This window comes from Moschus berezovskii, chromosome 5 (genome assembly GCF_049115385.1).
Source record: "Moschus berezovskii isolate FMDL1 chromosome 5, NW_MosBer_1.0, whole genome shotgun sequence".
Classification (NCBI taxonomy): domain Eukaryota; kingdom Metazoa; phylum Chordata; class Mammalia; order Artiodactyla; family Moschidae; genus Moschus; species Moschus berezovskii.
Genome location: NC_142464.1, coordinates 109771673 through 109793661, shown reverse-complemented (window position 1 = coordinate 109793661; position 21989 = coordinate 109771673). Strand labels below are relative to the sequence as shown.

General features: G+C 40.1%; 1 protein-coding gene across 1 annotated transcript in view; it reads right to left on the bottom strand.

Moving 5' to 3' along the window:
• The window catches only part of ARHGAP24 (Rho GTPase activating protein 24), a 571970-nt gene extending 551291 nt beyond the window's left edge, over positions 1 to 20679 (bottom strand). The window contains exon 1 of the mRNA XM_055434021.2: positions 20495 to 20679. The gene's annotated coding sequence lies outside the window, so the exon portion shown is untranslated. The remainder of the gene's footprint in view (positions 1 to 20494) is intronic.
• Positions 20680 to 21989: the final 1310 nt, after the last annotated feature.

Genomic DNA, 21989 nt, shown 5'->3' with positions numbered 1-21989 from the left:
AATTACAATCCAAAAACAATCATCAATTATGAAAAAAGTTATCAATTTAAAATTAGCCTAAGAAAGCATCATTTTATGTGATAAGTTGCAAGACATTTAATATCATGCCTGATTTAGTCATTATGTTGAAGACAATAAAGTGAATAACAGGATAATTGATCAACCCAGAATACCAAGTTTTATACTAACTCTTTAAATACCACTCATTTATATACCATTTATTATTACCAGGTGAAAAAAATCAATCATGCTTGAATATCAGAAATGCATTAAACTAAACAAACTTATTAATAAAAAAGTATACTGGAGTCTGAAAATAGACACACTTGTGTTGGATAAAAAACAAAAAGATTAAAACATCTGAGACTCAAAATTATATGAAATAGTCTCTATGGGGAAAAACCCATTACTCAATTTTACAATAATGAAGGTTTTATGGTATCGTGCCTGTTTAAAAAAAAAATTCAAACTATCAAATACTAGTTAGTGGCGACTTGTTACCACAAGTGTTACCCTCATAAAACTCCAGAGGTAAATGCATTTGTCTAACAGGAGTTGAGCTGCCAAACAGACATTCTATGGCTAAATTGTTTGCTACAATTCTAAGCAGTCAAAAATTAAAGTGCTTCCCTCTCTCTGACTAAAATCAATTACAGTGCCAAATTCAGTGTCTCAGAAAGCAGGCAGGTAGACTGGTTCCTGTGTGAACTTATTCTAGAGCGAATTCTCTGGAAACTTCACAATGGAATAACAGGAAATTGCAAGGTAGAGGAACCACCAACTCAAGAAAAAAGCAGTTAATACCTTTGTTTCAAATCAAAGCTCAGATTTGAGATAGAAATTTAACCCTGGTCCTTTGGAAATAAGTTAACCAGAGGGCTTTTCTGCCTGCACCCAAGTCTGTAAATACAGTCCTAGTTACTTGCTACAATTTATGACTCCCCATGGTATCAGGAATCAATATCAAATCTCTTTTAAGCAGTCCCAGGATCTGTTCCTTGACTGTATTGACAAACAGCAACACCAGCTGTAACTTAACGCATCCTTCGCTCCTAGGAGATATCACCAGCAATTCCAGCGCTTTCCACTTCACATCACACATGTATTTACAAATTCTCTCCTCCCTCCCTCTCTCTCTCTCTCTTCCCCTCTTTACAACTCCCCTCCATCCCCACTTCCTCCAGGCTCATGCTAGTACAACCTTTACACATCAATTACTCTCCCTGAATTATTTTAGCCTTTCATGTTAATAATATAGCTTATAAATGATATCATACACAAGTTGCTTGGCATTTCTATAAAGCAGTTCAATATAATTTTATTGTCTTAATGGCTCTTTCTAAGACATTAAGAATATCTTTATTACGTCAAACAAACAGACAACAGCAATAAGATCAGCCCACTATTATTATCATCAGGCATTTGGTCAGTGTGATTTGATAAACAAATAGGACTAACCCTCACAAGCCACTAGGACCTTATTCTTGCTTGAAAATATTATTAGAAGCAGAGTCCCAATGTGACACCATTGAGCTGCTTGCAAACATCTGAAGGAAGTCTACGCATTCAGTATTGTCTCTTTTGTGATACAGAAATAACCCTGGTTTTCTGAGCTAGAATCCCACACTTTTCAAGGCTGCCTGAAAAGGTGCCCAGAGCTGCAGGCTCTGCGTCCCACAGCTCAGGAGCACAAAGGTCTCACCTTGCTCCCCCACGAGGAGTCCGTCCGGCTCAACCGCTGAGTCATGTGCCCCACACCCAGCTTGCACTATTGGTCCTCCCGTGTCTCAGACAGGACTCCCACAAAGTCTTCAAGCCCCAGTCCCAGGCTCATCTCAGGGAAGCTAAGGCTACTCCCTGGAATGCTCCACAAATTAAATAGAAGTGGACGGACTGCAAACAGAGAGATAATAAAGGCACTGCACAGAAAAAAAACCCTCCCTGATTCTCAGTGTTACACAGCAGTTACTATGAGCTAAAGCCTCTTTTCCTCCCTTCTCCATTCCTGCATTCTCCTTCAATGATGGATCATTTGACTGGTCAAGGCAGTGCTTAGGGAACACCTGCTGCTTTCTTCTTTTAAATTTTTGGTTTTGTTTTCTGCATGAAATCTTTTAGCTGTTGATATACCATCAGGCTTATTTATATGCTTCCTTTTCAAGAATATGGAAAACATAAGAGAACCATTGGACAATTATATTGTGGTTTGAAGACTAAATTAAATGAAAACCTACAATGTATGGAGAACATTCATATGAAATGGATTCAAAATCTTATTACTGGACTTCCCTGGTGGCTCAGATGGTAAAGAATCTGTCTGCAATGTGGGAGACCTGGGTTTGATCCCTGGGTCAGGAAGATCCCCTGGAGAAGGAAATGGCAACCCACTCCAGTATTCTTGCCTGGAGAATTCCATGGACAGAGGAGCCTGGAGGACTCCAGTCCATGGGATCACAAAGAGTCAGACACAACTGAGCAACTAACACTTAGATTTAAGTATTATTACAAGGCATTAGGTTAAACATGTAACCCCAAACAGAAAGTATCACACCTTGGTTTCAATATGCTCTATTTTTCAGCTGCCTTTAGGTTACTCTGGGCTCAGGAAAAATGCCTTTTAGAACATTACAGATTCACTTGCTCCTTTCTCAGTCATAATCCTCATCTCGGGCTTCCCTGGTGGCTCAGCTGGTAAAGAATCCACCTGTAATGCGGGTAGACCTGGGTTCGATCCCTGGGTTGGGAAGGTACCCTGGAGAAGGGAAAGGCTACCTAACCCCATGAACTGTGTCGTCCATGGGGTTGCAGAGTCAAACGTGACTGAGCAACTTTCACAAGTCCTTATCTAATCGATAGAACACAGAAAATCATGAGTGATAGTTTTGCCAAATGGTACTTAACAAGGACCCTTGTAGTTGAAGAACAGAGGAGGTAATTCATTATACGCAGTGATGCCACAGGCTAGCATGTGGGTTTGATTATCTCCAGGAACGCAGAGGTGAGAAGAGCCTCTGGGCAATGGGGCAGTGGGGTAGAAACATAAATCACTGGAAATCAAGAGCCCAGTGTCCCCCTTCCTGACTCGGTATTCTGGGACAAAACACCTAGATCAGGGGTCCCTAACCTCCAGGCTGCAGACCAGTACCTCCTGTCAGATCAGCAGGAGCATTACATTCCAGAGTCTCCTGGTTTACAGTCTACGGGAACTTGAATAGAACTTGTAACCGTTGTGTGAAAATTGTATAAATCTTAATTAAATTGAATTGGTTCACCGTGCTTTTTAGGTCTGCTATATCCTTCTACTTCTCTGCATACCCATTCTATTAATTTTTGAGAATTTGCTATTGAAACTACAACTAAAAATCTTAATTTGTCTGTTTTCAAAAAAATTGTAATACATAGTGGAACTATATGTAAACTTGTTCTGTATTTTCCAAGTCTCCTGTAAATGTGTTTTCATACTTTCATAATTTAAAAAAATAAAAAATCAAAATGAAAGAGAGTGTATACAATAAATGTAATGTGCTTGAATCATCCCAAAACCACCACCCCCCACCTCCGGTCCATGGAAAAACTGTCTTCCATGAAATCAGTCCCTGGTGCCAAAAACGTTGGGGACCACTGACCTAGGTCACTTTGAACTCATTTTCCATATTAAAAGACTAAGATAAGGTGGTTACAGCTATTTTTCTAAGTGTGCTTTTATTCTGATGTGCAATGAATTCATTCTAAGGAGAATGCAGCATGTAATTTATAACTGCAGAGGCCCAGCATAGATAATTAACATGAAAGACTCCCGAAAAATATATATATACATATTTTAAATTCTGCAGTTTCAACCCTCTCCTGAAATCTAAAATTTTACCAAATTTACAGGAAAAGAAAAGTTACATATTTCAATTTCACCTCTGTTTGCCTCTTCTCCTGCCAAGTAATTAAGGACCAAATTCAACAAATAAAGCAGAAGCAGGGTTCCTTGTCACTCCTGGAAAATATTGTTGACTTTTATTCACTAGGCAACAATTTTATCCGTACATGTGTGTGAGCTCAGATGTGTCTGACTCTTTGTGACCCCAGTGATTGTAGCCCATCAGGCTCCTCTGTCCTTGGAATGTTCCAGGCAAGAATACTGGAGTGAGTTGCCATTCCCTCCTCCAGGGGACCCAGGGATCGAACCTGCATTTCCTGAATCTCCTGCATTGACAGGCGGATTCTTTACCACTGAGCCACACATTAACAAAGCAAGGAGTCCACAAACACAAAAAGGAAGATGGAAGAGAGAAAAACAGAAAAAGAAAATGATCCTGTGACTTAAATGACTCCAAAGCAAAGTTCATGTCAAATTTGAAAACGCTACCAGAATCCTTGAGGTGGCCCCAGGGGAGTCACTTTGCTGAGTGGGCTCTATCCTTAACCTGACCCAGAATCTACATGGCCAACACAAGGACAGAGGAAGCCAGAGGAGAAACAGCAAGAGTTCACGTCACTCACCATCATGTGCAGAACTGTTAAGCAAGTAGTATTTCTTATCACAAAGAATCAAATCTACATATTGATCCTGGCACTACGTATTGATCCTTCATCCTGGCACTATTTGAACCCAAGAAATGTCCAGTTGCATTGAATGGAAACTTCTGCAAGTGATTTGGAAACTAGTAACCTCACACTCAAAGAAAATATTCCCAGTATGTCTTCAAGTTATATTTGCACCCTGTACTAACAGAGCTGATATGTTGCTGCTTTTCCTATTGCACTGTCAACATATAGAGCAGCGAACTGGAGGCTGTTCTCCCCAGTGCATCACAAACACCAGTTGTCATCTAACAATAGCCAGTGTTTGCATTTGTGTTACAGCAGGAAGTATACGAAGACTTCATTACGATTTCCCAGTTGACTTTGTAAAATATGGAGTTACAGCTCAACCTTTTCACTTTATTTGCTGGGGTTTTGCAATGGATGTTTTTTTTTTGCAGTTCAGGAAAGAAAATTCTTTGCAGTGAGGGACTGTCACACTGTAAGACATATGGCATTCTTGACCCCTGGGCGACTGCCAGTAGCTTCACCAGTCATTGTTAGGACAAAACATACTCTCAGACATTCTCAAAAGCCTCCTAGTGAGTAGTGCCACCCATGGTAAAAACTAGCCCACTGGCACAAGGAAAGGCCAGGCTAAACCTTATCATGTAATCTAGAGACTTCCAGATCCTCACTCCTCCTTAAAGGCAACATCCAATTTTCAGTGCCCCGGAAATAACACACATAGCCACACTGTTATCAAAATTGTTTCAAAGCAGCACACTACCATTTAGCCACAGAGGCTTTTTCAAAGTCCAGAAAAAGGAAATGATTTGCCTAATTTGACAGATGCTAATTAATACCAGAAGTAGGACCAGAGCCACCTCATCCTAGCCCCTTCCCATTCAGTCTTCCCCAATCATAGATTACAAAGCAAAGAAGGATCTTTTGAAACATCTCTCAAGCCATGGTTTTTATTTTTAATTGCAGGATAGTTTCTGCTACACATCAACATGAATCAGCCATAGGTATTGTTTCAATATAAAATCTTACCTGCAGTGAGCCAGAAGGTAGACTTTCTTACCCCTGAAACTCATTCTTTCTGACAATTCTGTCCTGCAAATATTTTCACATACTACTAAAAACAAAAGCATGGACAGCAAGGGTGGAAGAGGTGGGTGAATTGGGAGACTGGGATTAGCACATAAACACTACTGATAACTATGTATACAATAGGTAACTAATGGGAACCTACTGTACAGCACAGGGAACACTACTCAGTGCTGTGTGGTGACCTAAATGGGAAAGAAATCCAAGAGGGGATATATGATACACATAGCTGATTCACTTTGGTGTACAGTAGAATATAACACAATATTGTTATATTCTCCAATAAAAATGTAAGATAAAATAAAAATAGAAAAGTTAATATATATTTATTTAAAAGTAGTTTAACACACAAAAAAGATGTCCTTTTCATTATAGGGGACTGGAATGCAAAAGTGGGAAGTCAAGAAACACCTGGAGTAACAGGCAAATTTGGCCTTGGAGCACGGAATGAAGCAGGGCAAAGGCTAATAGAGTTTTGTCAAGAGAACGCACTGGTCATAGCAAACACCCTCTTCCAACAACACAAGAGAAGACTCTACACATGGACATCACCAGATGGTCAACACCAAAATCAGCCAAAATATTCTTGTCAGCCAAAGATGGAGAAGCTCTATACAGTTAGCAAAAACAAGACCAGGAGCTGACTGTGGCTCAGATCATGAACTCCTTATTGCCAAATTCAGACTTAAATTGAAAAAAGTAGGGAATACCATTAGACCATTCAGATATGACCTAAATCAAATCCCTTATGATTATACAGTGGAAGTAAGAAATAGATTTAAGGGACTGGATCTGATAGAGTACCTGATGAACTCTGGACGGAGGTTCGTGACATTGTACAGGAGACAGGGACCAAGACCATCCCCAAGGAAAAGAAATGCAAAAAAGCAAAATGGCTGTCTGAGGAGGCCTTACAAATAGCTGTGAAAAGAAGAGAAGCGAAAAACAAAGGAGAAAAGGAAAGATATAAGCATCTGAATGCAGAGTTCCAAAGAATATCAAGGAGAGATAAGAAAGCCTTCCTCAGAGATCAATGCAAAGAAATAGAGGAAAACAACAGAATGGGAAAAACAAGAGATCTCTTCAAGAAAATTAGAGACGCCAAGGGAACATTTCATGCAAAGATGGGCTCGATAAAGGACAGAAATGGTATGGACCTAACAGAAGCAGAAGATATTAAGAAGAGGTGGCAAGAATACACAGAAGAACTGTACAAAAATGATCTTTACGACCAAGATAATCACGATGGCATGATCACTCACCTAGAGCCAGACATCTTGGAATGTGAAGTCAAGTGGGCCTTAGAAAGCATCACTATGAACAAAGCTAGTGGAGGTGATGAAATTCCAGTTGAGCTATTTCAAATCCTGAAAGATGATGCTGTGAAAGTGCTTCACTCAATATGCCAGCACATTTGGAAAACTCAGCAGTGGCCACAGGACTGGAAAAGGTCAGTCTTCATTCCAATCCCAAAGAAAGGCAATGCCAAAGAATGCTCAAACTACCGCACAATTGCACTCATCTCACATGCTAGTAAAGTCATGCTCAAAATTCTCCAAGCCAGGCTTCAGCAATATGTGAACGGTGAACTTCCAGATGTTCAAGCAGGTTTTAGAAAAAGCAGAGGCACCAGAGATCAAATTGCCAACATCCGTCGGATCATGGAGAAAGCAAGAGAGTTCCAAAAAAATATCTATTTCTGCTTCATTGACTATGCCAAAGCCTTTGACTGTGTGGATCACAATAAACTGTGGAAAATTCTGAAAGAGATGGGAATCCCAGACCACCTGACTTGCCTCTTGAGAAACCTGTATGCAGGTCAGAAAGCAACAGTTCAAACTGGACATGGAACAACAGACTGGTTCCAAATAGGAAAAGGAGTACATCAAGGTTGTATATTGTCACCCTGCTTATTTAACTTATATGCAGAGTACATCATGAGGAACACTGGACTGGAAGAAGCACAAGCTGGAATCAAGATTGCCGGGAGAAATATCAATAACCTCAGATATGCAGATGACACCACCTTTATGGCAGAAAGTGAAGAGGAACTCAAAAGTCTCTTGATGAAAGTGAAAGAGGAGAGTGAAAAAGTTGGCCTAAAGCTCAACATTCAGAAAACTAAGATCATGGCATCTGGTCCCATCACTTCATGGTGAATAAATGGGGAAATGGTGGAAACAGTGATAGACTTTCTTTTCTTGGGCTCCAGAAGCATTGCAAATGGTGACTGCAGCCATGAAATTAAAAGACGCTTACTCCTTGGAAGGAAAGTTATGACCAACCTAGATAGAATATTAAAAAGCAGAGACATTACTTTGCCAACAAAGGTCCGTCTAGTCAAGGCTATGGTTTTTCCAGTGGTCATGTATGGATGTGAGAGTCAGACTGTGAAGAAAGCTGATCTCCGAAGAATTGATGCTTTTGAACTGTGGTGCTGGAGAAGACTCTTGAGAGTCCCTTTGACTGCAAGGAGATCCAACCAGTCCATTCTAAAGGAGATCAATCCTGGGTGTTCATTGGAAGGACTGATGCTGAGACTGACACTCCAATACTTTGGCCACCTTATGCGAAGAGTTGACTCACTGGAAAAGACTCTGATGAGGCGAGGGATTGGGGGCGAGAGGAGAAGGGGACGACAGAGAATGAGATGGCTGGATGGCATCACCGACTCGATGGACATGAGTTTGAGTGAACTCCGGGAGTTGGTGATGGACAGGGAGGCCTGGCGTACTGTGATTCATGGGGTCGCAAAGAGTCGGACACGACTGAGGGACTGAACTGGACTGAACTGAACTGAACTGAACTGTACTGAGTTTAAAAAAAAAATCCAAGGATATGCTCTTTTAAAGAAATGGAAAAGAAAATCCTCAAACTTTTTCTAGTGAATCTGAATGCGGTATTTTCAAACATAATTCTTTTAAGTCTTAAAGTAAATATATCCTCCAGCTGAAGGGCTTCCCTGGTGGCTCAGGCTGTAAAGAATCTGCCTGCCAGTACAGGAGACTGGGGTTCAATCCCTGGGCCAGGAAGATCCCATGAGAAGGGAATGGCTACCCACTCCATTATTCTTGCCTAGGAAATTCCATGGATAGAGGAGCCTGGTAGGTTACAGTTCATGGGGTCACAAAGAGTCAGACACGACTGACCAACTAACACTTTCACTTTGACTTTCCAACCGAAAATCAAATACAACAGTAAAACACAAAAAAATGAACAAAAACTAGTCAATTCAATATTACCTGCTTTCTCTTTAAAGTAATGACATGCAGTCAATAGATATCTTAAACACATTCATTGTTTTCATTATCAGGAAAAACATCTCTATAAAAATTTATATGACTTCCGTTTTTACCAAAATAGACTTTCTGTTGCCTTTGTTTATCATCAGTATTAGTACTGCATTAACTAGACTGCCAATCTCTTGCCTGCATGTACTTTTCAAAATAAATATCTCAGTAAAATACTGAATGCAGTTTTTTTATGAGTTCTTAATTTAATTCCCAGTTTCACAGCTGTTCAGGCATCTGGACTATTATCATTAAAATGTTGCAAATTGAATACAACTTAGATATTCAGGGCTCTGGGCTACTCCCAAAGAATATTAAGCTTTTATCTTGTAGTTCTAGAAGAAAGAACAGATCTAACTACTCAATGTCCTTCTATATACAAAAGAATTAACTTCTGTGGGACTCAGCCACCTGAACTGTGAGAGGACAGCATGGAAAAAATAGGAGAAAAGACTACACAAAACTAAAGTCACAAGACACAGAAAAGCATTTTGTAGAGAATTAACAGCTTTAGTCAATATAAAACAGTATGTTCTTCCAACTGCTCTTAGATAATTTAGATATATCCTTACCTAATTTTATCATGATTTCCCAGCACCACTTTTGAATAGGTAATAGTCTTTAATCATCTGAGGTTCTTGTTAAAACTCATATGGCTGGGTTCAGGTAGGTCTCAGTAATTTGCATTTCTGACAAGATCCCAGGTGAAACTGATGCTTTTGGTCTTGAGACCACACTCTGAACTGCTACTTTAAAGGATTTTAAAAATACTTTATCTTGACAGTTATCAATAATAATAAGTACATTTTTCATTTTTACCCAGTGTGTGAGATACATACACCCACATTTAAAAAACGGAAAATTAAAGCATATGAATTCTTACTTTTACTATATATAATGAACCATGGTTTTTCCATTCCATTCCATCTTGTTCTATCCCTTTTCATTTGAAAAGAAAGAGTGGTCATGAACCACTGATTTTATTCCAAGACCTCTGATGTATCAAGATCTATATTTTGAAAAATATGGCTCTAGAATCCCATGTTCATCATGAAATTTAATAATATTACAACAACTGTTGACATGTATTGACATTTGCCAAATGTTAGATACCCTTCCAGTATCTTACAGGCAATGCTCATGCTCACTTCATAAATTAAGCGTCTATAACGACACTATGGAGTAGACATTATTAAATGCCCATTTCACAGAGAGGGAATCTGTGGTTCAAGGAGGTTACCACAACTTGCCCAAGCTTACACGGCTTCGTGTAATTCCAAAATATTGTGATAAATCATGGTATAATACCTCACAGTAAGATACTAAGATACTTTAGTTTTGAATCCCACATCTACCACTTAGTGGCTGTGTGACTTTGGTAGGTTACAAAGACTTTCCAAGTTTCAGTTTTGGTTTGGTTTTTTGTTTTTTTTTTTTTTTTGGATGGGGACCATTTTTAAAGCCTCTATTGAATTTGTTACAATACTATTTTCTGTTTTGATTTTTTTACCATGAGACATATAGGATCTCCCTGACCAGGGATCAAACCTACAACCTCTGCATTGGAAGGCGAAGTCTTAACCACAGGACCACCAAGGAAGTTCTAAGTTTCAGTTTTCCCACCTATAAAAGATAATAATAGCTCTTACTCATGTGGGAGCTTGAAGATTAAAGGCGATAACCCATGGAAGAGCTTGGCATAACTAGCACATAGTAAGGCTTTAATAATTGCTATCTATTATTAAACACAGAGACTCATTCTTGTTTGTCACATCATATGCTACCTCCCTGCCCTTGGCTTCTAGTTTCCAGTGCTGTCTCTGGATTTGCCTTTTCTCCTGATTTTTCAATTTCTGACACTTATCATCCTGTGACCTTGTGTCTCCCCTTCTCCCATCCATCGTCCTCCAGCAGCTCCCTCTGTGGAGAGGGAGTCCTCAGAGTTCCTTCCCCAGATAATTCCTCACAACCCCCACCTGTTTCTAGGCATCAATGTCCAAGGCTCCCCCACAGACCCTGTCAACTCAAACCTAACCCTACAAACACAGAAAAGTTACTCCATGATGAAAGTATAAGTTGTTATCAGAGTATGAAATCTCTAATCAGTAAATCACGAACGTGAGAGGGCTAGTCCTTCTGTATACCCATAATTGCCTTTGTATAACATTGCTGGCATGGCACTTGACCATTTCACAGTAATAAACCAGGTGCATGCATGTGTGCCTGCTAAGTCACTTCAGTCGTGTCCGAATCTTTGCGACCCTATGGACTGTAGTCCACCAGGCTCCTCTGTCCATGGGATTCTCAAGGCAAGAAAACTGGAGTGGGTTGCCATGCCCTCCTCTACAGGATTTCCTAACCCAGGGATCAAGCCTACGTCTTTTATGTCTCCTGCATTTGCAAGCGGGTTCTTTACCACTAGTGCCACATGGGAAGCCCTGTAACAAACCAAAATGGGACACAAAAACCAAAAAGGAAATCTAAAGACTGTACTCCTGTGACTTAATCCTGTTTTTATGCAATTAGGTGCAACAAGATAACATCAAGCTCCTTTGGCTCCCCTAGGTCATCTTTTCCTCCTAGAAGTTTCTTCATATAAGAAATTGTAAAACCAGTTATTCCCTGCACAATAGAACAATCAAACACAACACCTCAAGGAAGTTGGAGAACTTTTTTCTCTATATCATTAAAAACAGGAGTGACATGCACTCCAACAGCTTCTGGGATAAACGCTCCTATCTTGAGAAAGACTAGCTTTGAAATTACTTTCCCTGCAGCCCATTTCATTTCAGTGTGTCCAGTGAATACTGTCACCAAGAACTCAACCTTTCTTCCCTTCTCAGTCACTACACCCAAAGAAATAATCCCTTCCTTCTGTATCTCAGCTTTTTATTTTCTTGGTTTTCATCAAAGTATAGTCTATTTATGATAGAGAGTTTCAGTTTTATAACCTAGTGAAATTTATAGATTATACTCCATTTAAAGATATTATAAAATATTGGCTATATTCAGCATGCTGCACATTATATCATTGTATCTTATTTTATACCTAGTAGGCTGTACTTCTTATACCTCTTCCCCTATCTGGCCTCACTCCCACTCCCCCAGTGGTAACCACTAGCTTTTTCTCTATCTGTGAATCTGTTTCTGTTTTGTTATATTTCTTCATTTGTTTTACTTGTTTAGATTCCATATATAACTGAAAACATATGGTATTTGTCTTACTTCTATAAGCATAATACCCTCTGGGTCTATCCATGTTGTTGTAAATGACAAAAAATTCATTCTTTACTAATGGTTGTATAATATTCCATTGAGTATAAATGCCCCATCTCTTTATCCATTCATCTGTTGATGGATACCTAGGTTCCTTCCATGAGCTTCCCGGGTCACGCTAGTGGTAAAGAATCCACCTGCCAATGCAGGAGACACAAAGAGATGCAGGTTCATTCCCTGGGTTTGGAAGATCCCCTGGAGTAGAAAATGGCACCCCACTCCATTATTCTTGCCTGGAAAATTCCATGGGGCCACAAAGAGTCAAACACGACGAGCAACTGAGACTACAACACAGGTTCCTTCCATATCTCGACGATTGTAAATAATGCTGCTATGAATGTTAGGGTGCATATATCTTTCCATGTTAATGTTTTTGTTTACTTCAGATGTATACCCAGATATATAAGAAATCACCCCATATTGTGTGCTAGTGCTCAGTCCTGACTGACTCTTTGTGACCCCGTGGACTGTTACCCACAGGCTCCTCTGTCCATGGGATTTTCCAGGCAAGAATACTGGAGTGGGTTGCCTTTTCCTTCTGCAGGGCATTTTCCTGACTTAGGGATCGAACCCAGGTCTCTTGCATCTCCTGCACTGCAGGCAGGTTCTTTACCACAGCACCACCTGGGAAGCCCAAACAGCTCATACAACTTGATATTAAAAATGATTTTAAAATGGACAGAAGGCCCAGAGAAACATTTTTCCAAAGAAAACATTCAGACAGTCAACAAGCACGTGAAAAAGTGCTCACTCAACATAACTAATCATCAGGGAATACACACCAAAACCATAATAAGATATTACCCCACATTGGTCAAAATGACTGTCATCAAAAAGAATAATAACAAATGTTGGCGAGTATGTGGAGAAAAGAGAACCCTAGTACACTGTTGGTGGGAATGTAAATTGGTAAAGTCACTACGGAAAACAATATGGAGGTTCCTGAAAATATAGGTTATTTCAGCTTTTTCAAGTTGAATCTCTAGTCCTCAGCCCGAGGACCACCTACCTCTTCTCTCTCCACTACCTCTGTCTGTTTCTCACAGTATTCCAGGGATACACTTAATGGTGGATATAAACTCGGTTTACTATAATACAGTACACTGTTCATGAAAATATTATAGAAGGCCTGCACCTTTATAATCACCTTTTTAATATAATTTGATGAACCTAGTATTAAAAGTACTGATATATGAGAAGTTTCACCTGAAAACAAAGAAGACCTCCCCTTACCTGAGTTTCCTGGGATTATTTCACACATAAATCACTTGCCCTAGGGGCAAAAGTTTGGGAATTAAGCAATGAGGATAAATCATTGGTTTTATCCTACGTGACTTTTTCATTAGTCATGCATAGATATGAGAGATGGAACATAAAGAAGGCTGAGTGCCAAAGAATTGATGCTTCTGAACTGTGGTGTTGGAGAAGACTCTTGAGAGTGCCTTGGACTGCAAGGAGATCAAATCAGTCCATCCTAAAGGAAACCAGTCCTGAATATTCATTGGAAGGACTGACGCTGAAGTTAAAACTCCAATATTTTGGTCACCTGACACGAAGAGCCAACTCATTGGAAAAGACCCTGATGCTGGGAAAGATTGAAGGCAGGAGGAGAAGGGGACAAGGATGAAATGATTGGACGGCATCACTGACTCAATGGACATGAGTTTGAAGAAAGCTCCAGGATATGTGAAGGACAGGGAAGCCTGGCGTGCTGCAGTCCATAGGGTCACAAAGAGTTGGATACGACTGAGTGACTGAACAACAAATAAATCATTGGAGTTACAGGGACCATATCTTTGCTGTTCACCTCTCACCAGACAATAAAATCTGGTCAAGCCAATTACTATGAGCAAACGTTGACAGTGGCAATCCATCCCATGGGCCCCAACTCATCAGCATAAGACTGTCATCTAAAAGACCTGAAGGAGAACTTCAAGGCCAGTTCTTTGAGACCATATTGGGACGAGGGTCTGTACTATATGTCAAGCACACTGAAACACAGATTATCATTCTAAAATTAATAGAGAGAAAAGCACTGAGAGAAGGTGACATATTAGAAAAATGACAGGGTATTTGGATTCAGATAGATCTGGTTTTTTCAACTCTATTACCCCTTACTAACAATAATAGCTTGAGTAACGTTTACCTCTTTGAACATAAACATACTCACAGAGTGGGAATAACATATCTGAATTAGATATAACATAGTTTACTTCTAGAATTACTAATTATTTCTAACTATTTCTAGAATTTGAAGTAGTATATTTAAAATAAATAAATAAAACTCCCATGGAGTGCTTGGTACTTAGCAGGTACTTAATTAATTAGCGTGATTATTATTACTAGTCTGTGTGACTTAAAGAGGCAGAAAAACTCAGGACAAAATGAGAGTTATTTCTCCTCCATGGGAAATTTAAAAAATTATTCTCTTTAACTGAAAACTCAATTTGATGGGCAGAATACAGCCCTAATTACAGATCTTAATTATGATTTTTACTTCAATCTATTGATAGATCTTACTTGTAAGAAAATGAAATATGCTTCTCAGAGATATTCCTGAGGGCACTCTTCCATACAATTACAATACGCATATTGAAAAGAACTCACATGTTTGCTCTGAAGGATTTGCTTTCAAAATTACTCAGACATGATTTTCTTTCTAAGGTTTTCAAGAAATGTAGTATTTTGGGCAAGGCCATTTTATCTATCAGGGAGTATAAAAACAATACTTAGAATGATTCAAGAAACCACAAAAAATAATCTGGAAAAATTATTGGCTCTGAAATACTAAACTGAAGCTAAAATTTTATACATATTTAACTACATGTCTAAAAAAAAAGTGGTGCTTCCCAGGTTGCACAGTGGTCAAGAACTCATCTGCCAATGCAGGGGACACAGGAGACACAGGCTTCATCCCTGGGTCAGGAAGATTCCCTGGAGAAGGAAATGGCAACCCACTCCAGTATTCTTGCCTGAAAAATCCCATGGACAGAGGGGCCTGAGGGGCTACAGTCTATGGGGTTTCAAAAGAGTCAGACACAACTTAGCCGACTAAACAACAACATACTAAAAAAAGTTTCAAATGGAGATAATTTGGCCTATTTCCATAATGCATTTTAGCTAACTTTTAACTATTAAAAGGTATGGGTATTTTAAGATCATTAAAGTAGGCTAAAAGGATGCAAACCACATTATTGGAAAACCTCAACTAAGGTATATCTGTGCATCAAATTTAATGCTGAGTTCTTGGATGAAAAACTAAAATGAGAAACATGGTGATTTTTAGCCTCTGTTCTTCTAAGAAAAGAACACTAGCTAATCAGAAGAGATACATTTTCTAAAGTAGTAAAAGCAAAGATGGTTTGTAGAGATCTTTTTACATAAGGGATATTGAAATACATAACAAAAAGCACCAAGATGTTTTCCATGGAGCCCATCTCTTTTCGACTCCCTGTAAAAAGTAAAAAGTATTATATTAAAGCATAGTGAATGAAGACAACATACTAAAAAGGAGTTGTAGCATGATTAGGAAGGGTAAATTTTCAATTTGATAAAAATAGAGAGCATGGAAGATTTAGAAAGTTGAGTAGACTATTACTTTTAAATATCAATGGTTGCTTGTTCAGTCTGCTCAGAGATACTATATAAAGAGCAACATGAACTATATATGGTCCCTGGATAGTGCCTGAAACACAAGTATTATGCATTCTTTACTGAAAAATTATCCACGTGCTAAACGGCAAGTATGCAGGTGACAAAAGTATCACAGTTCTGAAAATAAAATAAACCCATTTGTATTTTGGCTCAAAGCGCATATACCGCCCCCCCTTCTACACGTTAAGCAGCATAAATAATTGTAGACAAATTTTTTTCAGGAAGGAACTTTGAGCATAAATGATCAAAGGAGTTGGAAATAAAACCAATATAATTTTTAAAATCAGCAAAAGGAAGGAAGGTGCCCTCCTGAATTTCCTCCTCTCTATCCACCTTCATATTCTACTTTAATTAAATTTGATTCCCTCAAGCACTAGCATTCAAGATAATTATTAAATAGCCCAAATTAGTACTTCTATTTTGTTTTATTAATTAAGATTATTACCCAGTCCACAGGCAACAGGATCTCCAATTCAACTCCATTATTAGTCCTCACAGCTAAATCCAGGACCTCCCACTGGGATACAGCAGATTAGAGATTTTAGAGTATAATATAAAAAATAATTGTGGGAGATGTTTATTTATTCTAATGGTTTCTACTCTCTTTAAACTTAAAAGGATTTTGTAATTTGAAAGAGGAAAAAAAAATTAGTTCCATTCTAGATTTTGTTTCGCTTTTACTTTAGAATAGTAAAAGCACAATATTTCATCTATTACAGAAATAAAATAGGCTTGTGTGAGCCAGTCTGGAAAGTGAACTATATTTGGTAGCATCATTACCTTTAGAAAATGAACTCTGAGTCCAAATAGACATTATTTCAAGTGAACTTTGCGGAAATAAATACCTGCATAAATTGGAGTCTACCACTGCTTTCTTCATTCATGACTTGGCTTGCTCATTTACTAAGGAAACATTAATAGATGTCTACTATGCTTCATACTCTGTTCTAGGAGCTAGATATAGGTATTCCCACCACCACCAATACACCCATTAAGGAACTCACTGTAGCTGGTTGGGGGGGTACATAAAAAATATTAAAATAATCATTCACGGTATGTTTAGGACATTACAGAAGCAGATGAGATGAAACGATTAATTCTTCCTGCACGGAATTGGGCAAGTCTTCCAAAGGAAGATCCACTTGAAGTGAACCACTGATAATCAAGAGGGGCTTTCCAGGCAGAGGACATTTCAGGAGAATGAAATCCAGAAGCAAGATATAAGAAGTATGAAGAGTGAGGGTCCCTGGTGTAGGAAGACACAGCTAAAAATGAAGGGCTTTGAAGAGCTTTTAGTCCCTGTACTAAGGCATTTCGAGTTGCTGTTATAGGTCTCTGGGGGTCTATCAAAGGTTTTAGAACAAGGGACTTACACAGTTAGATCTGCACTTTATAAAGATTAATTGTGGCAATACCACAGTAGAATGGAGACACTGCTTAAAAGCACACATGTACACAGCATCCTCTGGAAAACTGAACATTCTCTGACTTCATCACAAGAATCCCTCCACTTCCAAATGGGCTTTTATTTAGTGCTGAAACCACCATAATCTTGTAAAGTTTGAGTTCACATAGCAAAGACAGATGGGTTACCATTGCAGACTCAATATGAAAGTCCAACTCTTCCCATGAAGAACATTAACTTCATGGCTAAGTTGCCTATTTATGACTTTAATTTTAAATACCTTTCTCCATCTGGAGAAACATTAATCATTTAATCACAAATTTACGTGTAAACAGGCATCTTTTTTTATTTTAAATCTCTTCTGCCTTTTTCCTCAGTAAAATGTGATCAGGATAGAATGGCTACCTCAGGTTCTTGTTATTATCAAGCTTCTCCACACTCGTGTGTGACCAACTGGGTGGCTGTCTCTCCTTACTGTTTCCCAGGTGGCAATAGTGGTAAAGAACCCTCCTGCCAATGCAGGAGATGTAGACACTAGGGTTCGATCCCTGGGTCTGGAAGATGCCCTGGAGAAGGGCATGGCAACCTACTCCAGTATTCTTGCCTGGAGAATTCCATGGACAGAGGAGCCTGGTGGGCTACGGTCCATGGGGTCACAAAGAGTCTGCCATGACTGAAGTGACTTTGCATGCATACATGCTCTCCTGACTGGGCTCCAAGCTGGGCCTCCATCCCCCTCTCCCATTTTATTTTTCCAAGGCATTCAGCTTTACCAAAAAATTGAAACATGGCAGAAAGAAGGAAACAGCATTGCATAAGCTCAACTCGTGGGAAAAGAACCCTTCAACACTGGCCATAAAAGAAGCCACAGGAGGACAATCACAGGTAACAAAGACGGTCCTACAGCCCTGCAAACACGAAGAACAAGAACTAGATGCGTGGCCAGGCCTTTGCAGCAGCACAATGTACTTTCACCCCTGAGAAACCAATCAGAATACTGATAGAACCAGAAAGGAAACACACTTCAGTGGGCCAGTAGGTCACAGCCAAACTACCCAGGGCACTGTTGGTAAACAACAAACGAGGCTTTGACCAAGACAGCAAAATAAACAGACTCAAGCTACTCGTTACCACCTGCTGCACATCCCTAGCCCTTCCTGCCCCACCCCGCCCCCACTTCCCTTAACCCTCTCCCCTCACCATGGAGAATCCAAGATCACACAATCAATAAAGCCTTGACAATGAGAACTCTCTGAGTTTTGACCACCGCTCTCCTGAGCAAAACCTGAAAGGATTTCACTGGGAATTACAGTCCAGAACATTTTCCACTTTTACACTGAAGTTTACACTCTTGTCTGAAAGGGTGCATCGCTATTTGTTCTGCACTGACTTCGTTTTTTTCTTGAGAACACAGTTCTCATCCCCACTTATTATCAAATCTGTATTTTCAAAATGGTTCAAATTCACTGTATATACAGTGAATATATACACTGTATATAGTGTATACAAGAACATAACTGAGAAACCATCCTCCTCTCAAACCCAAGCCCCTGTGACTAAGTAATGAAACCAAATAACACAGTTGAAAGCCAAGGACAAGACTGAGTTTCAGCAGGCTTTCCCACGTAAAAAGGACCACAGATTCTCCTTCTTTTTATCACTTTAGCTGTGTATTCCTTACACAAACCTCAAGCTAAAGTCCAGATCTAAACAAGTTCACAGTTTTCCCCTTAGTCCCACTTAAAGGTCTTCCACCAAGAAGACACCATCTCTGAAGGGTAAGAGGATTTTATTTATCTTAAGGTTTTGTCAATATCTCCGTCCTCCAAGATGTCTAAGGGGAATTCTCTGACAACTCAGTAATGGCTCTAAAGAGAACAGATTTCTCCACTTGCTACCTGAAGGTCAGGCACCCAGGGGAGACAAAAAGGGGAATTGTATTATTGGGCTTTCTTAGAGGTTGAACTATCCCCAGAGAAGAGGAAGTATTAAGAAATTTAAAAGGGAGAGTGAGGTCTTAATAAGTCTAATGTGAGCTTTATATCTGTTTTCTGTCTTTTTCTAATACATTAATTGTGTGTGTTTTACATTTTATGATGCCCAGCCTAATACCAACACCCATTCTTGCCCTTAATGGTTGGTTTTGAGGTCTAATTAGAAGCAGGAGACAGATTGTTTGTATTTAATCTGTCTGTCCATCTTCTTCTCAGTAATTGAGTAAAGCTGTTAACTCTACTGTAAATATCCCTGGGTTTCAATTAATTTGTTCCACTTAATAGACACAGCAACACATACTGTTTTACTTACGGATAAGCAGACACTTTGCAACTTTTATATTTCAAATACACATGATTTATTTACTTCCTCATTTTAGAAAAAGATGAGATAATAATGTCCTGCTAGGTTTACCAAAAAAGAGGAAGCTAGGATGGAAACAGAAATATCTTGGAAATGATATTTTAAGTGAATTAATATATGCATAGAATACAAGGCAGTCTGGGCTCCCTATTACTAGCTGGTATTGAAAACCTAACATCTCTAAGGAATCCAGAGTAATATTGTCTACCCTTCTATTTGAGGACTTATACAAGAAACGAAGAAACGCAGTCTGAAGTTTGTTTGTTTGTTTGTTTGTTTAATGAGAAAATATTACATATCTCTATCCTCAAAAGAGGTCGGATACTTCCTCGAAAAGTTTCCTTTTAAAAAAGCTAAACAAATTCTTTTGGGTGACTGAAAACTCACCAAAGATTCCCAAAGGCTTTGTTTACAATTAAAGTATTTACTATTAAAACATACCTCTGAATGGCTGTTATCTAGAAAACTCGTGATATAAGACACTAACGGACACGAGCAGCGGAGAAGGGGGCGGATAGATAGGGAAGTAAACTGCGGGGTCTTTCTTTATTCCTTCCTTCTATTTTTAAGCGTAGAGACGCGTACTATCAGCTTGCGCTGTTTTCTTCCCATTAAAAATAATAATAAAGGAGCATTGTTCCCCATCATCTACATGCACGCGTACGCGCGGGCGCGCGTACACACACATACATACACACACACGCTCACACACACACACTGCACCAGCACGGGATTCCTGCGGTCCCTCCTCGCCCCCTGCAGCCCCCACCCCGCTCGCCCGCAGCTGTGCCCGCAGCCCCCCGGGCGCAGGCGAGGCCGGGTCCCAGCCCCCCGAGGTCACCCCGGAGCACATCACTGCCCCCAAGCCCCAAACCAGGTCACCTACCCTGCTCGGAGCGCACGACAGAAGGGGGACGGCGACCGCTCCGAAGAAAAAGACCCCCAGGACGAGCCGGGAAAAAAAAACAAATAAAGCGGGGAGGGCAGTCTCCTTACTTCCCACAACAAGGGGAAGTCTCGCGCCCCATGCGCCGGGGAGCTCCGCAGCCGCGGTTTCGGAGGAAATGCGCGGCGGCAGAAGCAGCTGCGGCTAGGGTGGAAAGTTGGGGGTGCTTCCCCCCTGCCGCCCGCACCTCGATCCGCTCCGGTCCCCGCCGCAGCCTTGACAGCTCCCCCGGCCTTCGAGACCCTCCGAAGCCCCGCCGCCGGTTTCCACCCGGAGCTGGGCTGAGTTGCCGCATGCACTTGAGATATCCTAGCAGTTGCGCACAGAAGAGTCCCAGAAGTTAGAAAGAGTGATTGTGTGTGAATGTGTAAATATACAGGACAAGAGGCTGGAACAACTGAGCGGGGCCAACCCTCAGACGCAGCCCGGGGTTTCAGATTTCATTTGGCAACTGGCAGCTTCAGAAGATTCGAGCCGCGCGACGGGGGAGGCAGGAGGAGCCCGGTCCTCGCCCAGCGCCTCTCTGCTGGGTTATCTTAGAGCCTGGGTGACACTGGGGGTTCCCCGGACCCTCGACGGCCAGACAGAGCCCTGCCTCGGTACCCCCGAGGCTGGCTTGACTCATTTATTTCACTCATATCACAGAAACGCGTTGGTGTGAATCTGGGGCTGTGGGTGCCGAGAAGGGATGGCAAACACATATCCCTTTGCCCCCTAGAAGCTTAGCATATCTTTGGCCAAACCCCTCAAGGTTTTACTTGCTTCTGTCAGCTCTCTGTATAAAATCTTATTTCTCCAATCAGAATTACCTGGGTCATTATACCTGTATTCCTAGAAATGTTTATTTAGATGAATACTCTCTAGTTAGATCTTTAGAGAAATTCAAAGCATAATTACTTCCTTATCATGGTTTAAGATCATTCAAAATTACACAGTATAAAAGAAAGAGGATGGAGTAGTAAATATTTTGTTGATGCAGTCCCCTCTCCTCCCATCACCAAAAAAACCCAAAACAAAACAATTTCAGATCAGATATTATGGTACTGATTATCTGGAATGCCAACTCAACTATTAAAAAAAAATCTTTATAAATATCTCTGCTTTAGAGTATTTAAAAACCATCACTATGGATCTCCAGTGATATGGAAGAGCACACATTTAAATTTAGAAACACCAAAAATAAAAGTCTTTGTGGACACATGTGTTTTGTTTTTTTTTTTCTTTTACCCTTCTTTTTCTGGTTTCTTGCAGTCTTTCTTTCTGGTGATCTGTCTCATCCTGGCTTGATGTCCCACTAGAAAATTGATTTTTTGGTGGAAGAATTCTCAACCATCTAATTAAGCTCTGCAGGGAAAAAATTCTTTGGGTATTTCTTTTTTAAAATGTGTGTGGAATTCCTAACCAGAAGCAGTGTAACTTATTTCCTAATTGGTAG